The 7436-nt window shown below is 46.8% G+C and overlaps 1 non-coding gene across 1 annotated transcript; it reads left to right on the forward strand.

Moving 5' to 3' along the window:
• Positions 1 to 343: 343 nt before the first annotated feature.
• LOC111763357 (U6 spliceosomal RNA) lies at positions 344 to 450 on the forward strand. Its single transcript, XR_002796239.1, has one exon. It is a non-coding gene; the product is annotated as a U6 spliceosomal RNA (small nuclear RNA).
• Positions 451 to 7436: the final 6986 nt, after the last annotated feature.

Here is a 7436-nt window from a genome sequence, read left to right on the forward strand (position 1 = left end):
CAGGTTGGAAGGGGAGAGAGACCTAAGTAACATTGTATCCTTTGTACTTTTAAAAATTATTCACTATACAGGGTAGTAAGCTAAATCATATGAAACCACCAATATTCTATCATTTTTGGCCTGCCAAAACAGCAATTTCATAGTTTTAAAACTAATAATATTTAATTTATCAATTAAAACAGTAGTTAAATTTTTAGAAGGACAGTAGGAATGTAACTATTAAATTGAAATGTGTACTTGGAGCTGACATTTTCAGTAAGACAAGAAAGAGACCTATGATCTGTCATCCCACAGAGTGGCAGGATGAGTCCATGTTCCCTTGGAATTAAAATAGAAAAGCCAGGTGCTCGCTTCGGCAGCACATATACTAAAATTGGAACGATACAGAGAAGATTAGCATGGCCCCTGCGCAAGGATGACACGCAAATTCGTGAAGCGTTCCATATTTTTAGCCAGGTCCTGAGCCTCAACAGACTCCAGCACCTACAATCTGATCTATTGGACTTACCACACTCAGCTAAGATGGAGTTGAAGAAGGACAACCACCACACCATGGAGCCTAGAGTGATTACAGCTGAAAATGGGAGGATTGCATCCAGCATCCATGTGGAATCTGAGCCTCCTCTTGACATAGAGGTGCAATGGACACAACCAATCCAATGTCCACATAGAAGAGGTGGCATTGGATTGGGAAAAGTGGACATGTGGACGATGGGTATGGGGAAAGGCAGGAAGAGATGAGAGGTGGAGGCGTCTTTGGGACATGGAGCTGCCCTGGATGGTGCTTCAGAGGTAATCACCGGACATTGTAAATCCTCACAGGGCCCACTGGATGGAATGGAAGAGAGTATGGGCCATGATGTGAACCATTGTCTATGAGGTGCAGAGGTGCCCAAAGATGTACTTACCAAATCCAATGGATGTGTCATGATGATGGGAACGAGTGTTGTTGGGGGGGGAGAGGGGGGGTGGGGGTGTGGGGTTGAATGGGACCTCACATATATATTTTTAATGTAATATTATTACAAAGTCAATAAAAAAAAATTATATTAAAAAAAAAAAATAGAAAAACCAGGATGAAATCCCATGAGTTCACCGGTGTTACCCATACAAGGATGCCTTTCTTTTCTTTTCTTTTCTTTTCTTTTCTTTTTTCTTCCATTCCCTTCCCTTTTTTTTTTTTTTGGCTTGAACAATTGGAATTTATTTACTTACAGTTTTGAGGCTGTTAGAGGTTCCCTCTCATTAGATTTGCTGTAATTAACAAGCTGTGACTCAGTTCCCCCTGACATGCACTGAGGAAAGACAAGCCCCCCTCATAACCTGTGTGTCTGAAAGCACAGCACCTCCCCAAAGGTTGAGCAAAGAAACCACGTGGAAATGAAAGTAAAGTGAGATAAATACCTTCATTTCCTGCAGATCAAAGCAACACCTGTTCCTCCAGCATTCCAAGAAAACATGACTCCCTAACCCACTACCTTCTAGCCATACCTTTCTATTGGCCCCTGCACCTCACTCAGACCCTCAACCCCCTTCCACTGACTCTTATTTCCCCACCTAGGAAAATATTGTATAAATTCAAATCCCCCCTTCCAGGATTGGGCTGAAGTCTATTCTTCAGACTCCCTCCATTGGGAGAGCTTCTCAATTAATTTCCTGCCTGCAGTCATATCAGTTTCCATGTCCCAGTGAGTGCTGTTTTTCTCCAACAGAGGCTAAAGGAAAGTCCAAATTAATGCAATGTTTTCTCCCCAAAGATGTGGTGTTCTCAGGCTGGCTGTTGGAGATACTTGGTCTTGAGCTTGTCACATGGCAAGGCACATGGAGGCCTTTCCTGGCCTCTCTGTTCTCTTCTGGGTTTTGCTGATTTCAGCTTCTTACTAAGGATGTCTTCTTGATTCTAAAGACAATATCAACTTGCAGAACTGTTTAATGAGGGAACATTGGAAGAAATTTGTAGCTGTGTATCCTTTGCTGTCAGTGCTGAATGACGCCAGAGGTGCTAAAACAAACCCAAACTAAGAAGAAAATTATACCTCTGCCCCTCTTTAGGGATATTATGTAGTTATCTCTTCACAGGACTTAATAACAATTTTTCCTCAGCTTGAGAGATAAACAGAAACTTAAGCAATCTTGACAGCTTCTGATGAAAATATCCCCAAGGTCTTGCAAGTTCCAGTGCTTGTCAGGCACTTCAAGGGCTCTTGAGGATGTGTTCAGATGCCCAAGGACTGAGGAGTATCTTGTGCGAAGAGCATCTCATTTAAGGAACATCTCGTATGCCTATGGGTGCTGCAGCCAGGCCAGCAAACCACAGGTGGAGACTATAATTACACCAGTAACTGCAGAGAACGTTGGTGGAGCACTAAATACCTGACCCAAACTCTGCTAACATCCCCATCAGGAAAGTGCTATACCTTGTGCCCACTTTCAGGTGGGAAATGGGGCTTCAGGTCAAATAACCTGGCTAAGGTCACACAGAATCCAGAACTGTTTTACCCCTAAGCCCACTCTCCTAATGGGCACCCTGGGTGTGGCAATGTTTACCATAGATGGCTGGGGATGGATGATGCCATCTGGGAAAGACTGGTGCTGGACAGGTGTTGTTTGACAGGGCACAGGCTGCTTAAGGGGAGGTGGAGGGACAGGCAGCTCATCTGTCCAAGTCATTCTGCTGGTCCAAACCCTTCAGGAGCTCCCCATGGCCTGCAGAATAAATTCCAAACTCATTGGTGCAGAGTATAGGAGGTGCTTAGGACCCACCTCCCTCATCCCAGCCCTCCACCCTCATTCCCCTACCGGGCGCTATTGTCCTGCAGTACCCAACCACCTTCCCTTCCCAGAGTGCCCCATGCTCTCTCAAGCACCTGGGTTTGCCCATGGCCTCTGATCCTTTACTGCCTGGAATTGTCCCCTGCTCCCCAGTACCATGGCAGACTGTAAAGATCCTTTTCCAATCCTCCTTTTCTGGACTTCTGTAGCTCTCTGTTCTTCCCTCCATGTGACACCTGCCTTCCCTGCCTCCTTCCATCCTTTCTTCTTTCTTTCCACACCTTTTCATTGGGCACGTCACCTTGGCAGAGGAAAGAGAAGGAGCATCCATTCCCAGAATTCAAGAGAGAAGGGTGGCTGTGGTTGCATCTTTAACACTAGGGCGCCACCCTCCATCCTCTCCTCCAGAGCATCGGTAGAAGAATCCGTAGCTGGGCAGGGAAGGAGGCAGGCAGGAGAATAATTACCCAAGCTTCTTTTGCCTCCTGCCCTCTGTTGTACTGCTGGTGCCTCCCAAAGGCCAATCCCAACAGGAAGCAGATGCCAAAAGAGCCCAGCTGCGTCAGAGGGCAAATGAACCCAGGTAGAGAAAGGTAGAGAAAAGGGACAAGTAGATCTGGTGGCAGGTGGTGAATACCCAGTACTTCCAGGTTAAGGCATTGATGTTTTATCCCATCAGTGACAGAGTCCATTGAACAGTTTTATGCAGGAAGGCAACATGGTCAGTTGTGACTTTTAAGAAAGACCATTCTGGCAGCAGTGAGGTTTGAGCTAGGAAGACTAGCCTAGGGAAGACTAGGGAGACCGAAAGTCCAGGTGAGAGATGGTGGTGGCTGAAAAGGGCATAGACAGAAAAGAAAGAAAGCCAGGTAGATTTGAGAGAGAGAGAGGGAGAGGGAGGGGAGGGAAGGAGGGAAAAAAAGAGAAAGAGAAGTTGACAGATCTTGGTGAGGATGAATGTCCAGGATTTCTATTTGGGTGATCTACTCAATTTTTGTGCCAACAACTGAGATTTTAAAAGTTCAGACAGAGGAATAAACAGATTTAGAGAAAAATGATTGATGAGTTTTGTTTGAGCCAAGTTAAGCTTAAGCCATTTGTGGGACATCAATGTGTAGATGGATAGCAAGCATTCAGATATGAGTCTAAATATCGAGTTTCTCTGTCCAGAGATTTAGATAGTAAAACAGCCAGCAGCATATTCTAGTGAAAGACAGATGAGACCTCCCAAGCAGAAGAATCCAGAGAAGTGGACTGAGTTGTATGAGGACACCAACACTAAAAAGTGAGACTGGGAGGAGGAACCCACAATGAAGACTGACAAGGAAGTAAAGACCAAAGATGGCAAGGAGAACCAGGAGAAGGAATTTGACTGGGAGCCAAGGGAGTGAAATTTTAAAGCCAACTGCTCTAAATACAGTAATAAGAGAAGGTCAGAGTGCTGACTGGACCTTAGAGGGTCACAGGTGACTTTAGAAAGAGCAGGTATGACTGAGGTTGCTGGTAGGATTGCCCTGGGTTGAGGAATGCAGTGAAGATGATGCTTGAGAGTGTAGACTACTCTGTTTAGAAGTCTGGATGAGGCTAGAGAAGAGGATGGGGGGTGGAAGGACAACCAGGTCAATGCAGGGTTTTGGTGTGAAAGGAACTTTGAGGAGGAGGAGGTGGTGGAGAGGGAGAGAAGGGGGAGAAGGAAAGGCAGGTGATACTGGGAAGGCTCACTGAGGAGGTCCACACCGAGCACCCTCTGTACTCTTAAATTGCCTGATCACCTGTCCATTCCTGCCACTTGCCTAGGCTGGGAGCTCCTAATTTGTTGGACCACATGGTCTTATTTAATCAGTGTTTGCTGTGTGGATGCATGAGTGCTGGATGGCTGGGTGCAGGGTGGATATTCAACACTATATAAAGATCAGAACAGAAGAGAAGCATCTTTGGCAAAGGCTTGACAACTTGTACGGAGACTGCCAAGGTTTGAAACATGATCTCATCTGATAGAGCTCTATTAACAGACATCTAGAGCAACATCATGGTCCGAAGCAAGGAAATAGTCAAGATTTACTTAACACACACAACCCAGCGTCACCAGGCTGGATGGAGACCTTTGTGGTGAGAGTGGAGTAGAATCAGAGTTTGGAAACCAACCATCTTCATGTTTCAATTAATTGGACATTTTTAGAGGAATGGTGTTTAATTGCTCATTTAAAATGGCTTTATTTTTTGTAAAGAAGTTACTGGAAATTGAACCCAGGACCTCGTACAGGAGAAGCAGGGGCTCAACCACTGAGCTGCATCTGCTCCCCTAAAATGGCTTTTTAGAAGCTGACTTGGTTGCACTATCTTGCATTTCATCTTGGCGAGGCGGGTCAGTTTCTTTCTCAAGACATTGATTTAGGGTTTCAGTTGAATTTCTCTCCTACAGCAACAGAGGGTTTGGCCAGTTGCAATGAGAGATGAGGAAGGGCCTCTTGTTCCACTGGTCAGGCCTCTGAGCCCGGTGGTCTCCAGCTCCCACTGCTCCTATTGGAAATAGGAATATCTTGTGTCTGCAGCTGGCTGGGTCAGCCAGTCAAGGCTTCTGCGTGGCGGGAGACTGAGAAACCTATTTTGGGAAAGATGGAAGTAAATGGGGGAAATCAAGGAGCTGGTATTTATTTTGATAAGTAACATGAAGCAGCACAATGCACCTGCTGGGTCCCAGCTCCACATTCCCCAGTAGTCTGGGGAACCCCCTGCCCCCTGAGCCTCATCTGTAAAAGGGTAATTTACTCCATTATGTTTTAATTGTCCTCCCCGTGTGCTCTACCCTGTTCTAGACACTTGCAGTGAACAGTAATGACACTCCTTCTTTAGGCTGATTTAAAGACTGTGTATAGAACAATCTAGTGATGAATCCACACAAGGGGCTGCATTCTCGGTAACCACAATGATGATGGCACGTCTCATACATGCCATGAAGCATGATCCAAGAGTGCCCCGTGGAGAGGGACATTTTGAATGTCTTGGGGTGCACTGAGTTCCATGAAGCCAGGGGCCAGGTCTGCCTTATTTATTTGCCTCTCTAAATCTCCAGCATGGGGCCTGGCAGCCAATGATACTTGGCCATCAATAATAAAGCCTTCTCAATCGACTGTTACCTAATGAAGTCATGTCATCTCTCCCAAGTTTGTGTTCTCTGGCTGGAAGGACATGTGTCCCAGAGCCCTTCTGATAACTGGAGGAAATGTGAGGTGCTGGGAGGAGTATGGGGCCCAGAGCAGCTGCTCAGGACATCCAGTGAGGTCCTTTGGGCAGTTTCCTATTTGTAGACTTAAGGCCAGGTTTAATTTTCTCAACTCATGGGATCTGATTCTCAGACAGCCTGAGTGAGAAAGCCTCGGGGCTCATCCAGCGATCCTCCACATTTAAAGGCAAGGAAATAGGGAAATGTGAAGGGACGTGCCCACTGTCACTCACTCCATGAGAGAAAGAGCTGGGACAGGCTCAGGAAGGGACCCAGGAAACCCCAGCCAGTACCCTGGAGGCAGTTCTGCTGTAACTAGTGAGATAAACCGTAGGCTGGGGAAACAGTTCAATCAGATTAAGTCAGATTACGGACTGGTACAGTCCCAACGTGTGGGAGTATAACGTGATCAGAAATGCCTGGAGGAGGCTGGCTGGCAGAGCCGGGGCTTGAGAAGGGGAGGCACGGAGGGATTTGCAATCAGAGGGAACAGTCTGTGCTGGAGCTCAGAGATGAGAACGAGTGTGGCCTATCCAGGAGAGCCAAGCTGTGGGAAAGGGAAGGGACCGTATCTGCAGCAAGTCCCTATTGCACACCTGCCAGGCTTTCCAGCCCACCTCACTTCAGCCTTCCTATAACTAGACACACAGATTCTTTGTGTGTGTGTGTGTCATTTTCTAGTTGGGGAAACTGAGGTTCCTTGGTAACTGGCAAGGCAGATATTCGAAGGTGTTCTAATTGAAGACAGAGCTCCTGGGCTTTTCACAAGGCCCTGTGGGGCTTCCTGGCATGGCTAAATGGGGCTTTATTGGTGATGAGAGCTCCCATCTGGATGTGTTGGATGCTGCATCTAACCCAAAGTGCTGGGGGACCCAGGGCACATAATTTTGCCTCTCACCCTCCTCTTCTTCTCTGTAGTGTGGAGAGCGATGGCTCCTTTTAAGTAACGGTGACCATAGGCCTGCCTCAGACCAGACAGGGGGCGGGTTCCTGTGCCTGCTTCTCACCCCAGGACCCGGGCTGATGGGGTGCCACGTCAGAAGGAGTGCAGTGTGTCAGATGTGGCTTTTAAACCTTCCACAGTGCAGGGGTTCTTAACAAGGGGTCCATGAGCTTGAATTGAAATTCAAAACGACATTCTTGTGGGGACATGTTGGTGCGGGTGTGATAGATTTATTAAATAATACACGTATAGTGTGGACTTAGCAAGGGGTCCGCGGTTTTCACCTGACTGGCAGAGGGGTCCGTGGAACAAAAAAGGTTAAGAACTCCTGACTTAACACCCATTTCTGCGTCTTCGCCCAAAGCTTGCCTTCTTACCATTCATCTAGAAAAGAGGAAACTTGAAACATGAAAGCTTACAACAGGATCATCCTGAACCTTGGCAGGAGCTTAGTACAGACCTGCGTTCTTTCCATTTTAGGGTTCCCCATGAGACTTT

This window comes from Dasypus novemcinctus, chromosome 1, assembly GCF_030445035.2.
Source record: "Dasypus novemcinctus isolate mDasNov1 chromosome 1, mDasNov1.1.hap2, whole genome shotgun sequence".
NCBI classification, from domain to species: Eukaryota; Metazoa; Chordata; class Mammalia; order Cingulata; family Dasypodidae; genus Dasypus; species Dasypus novemcinctus.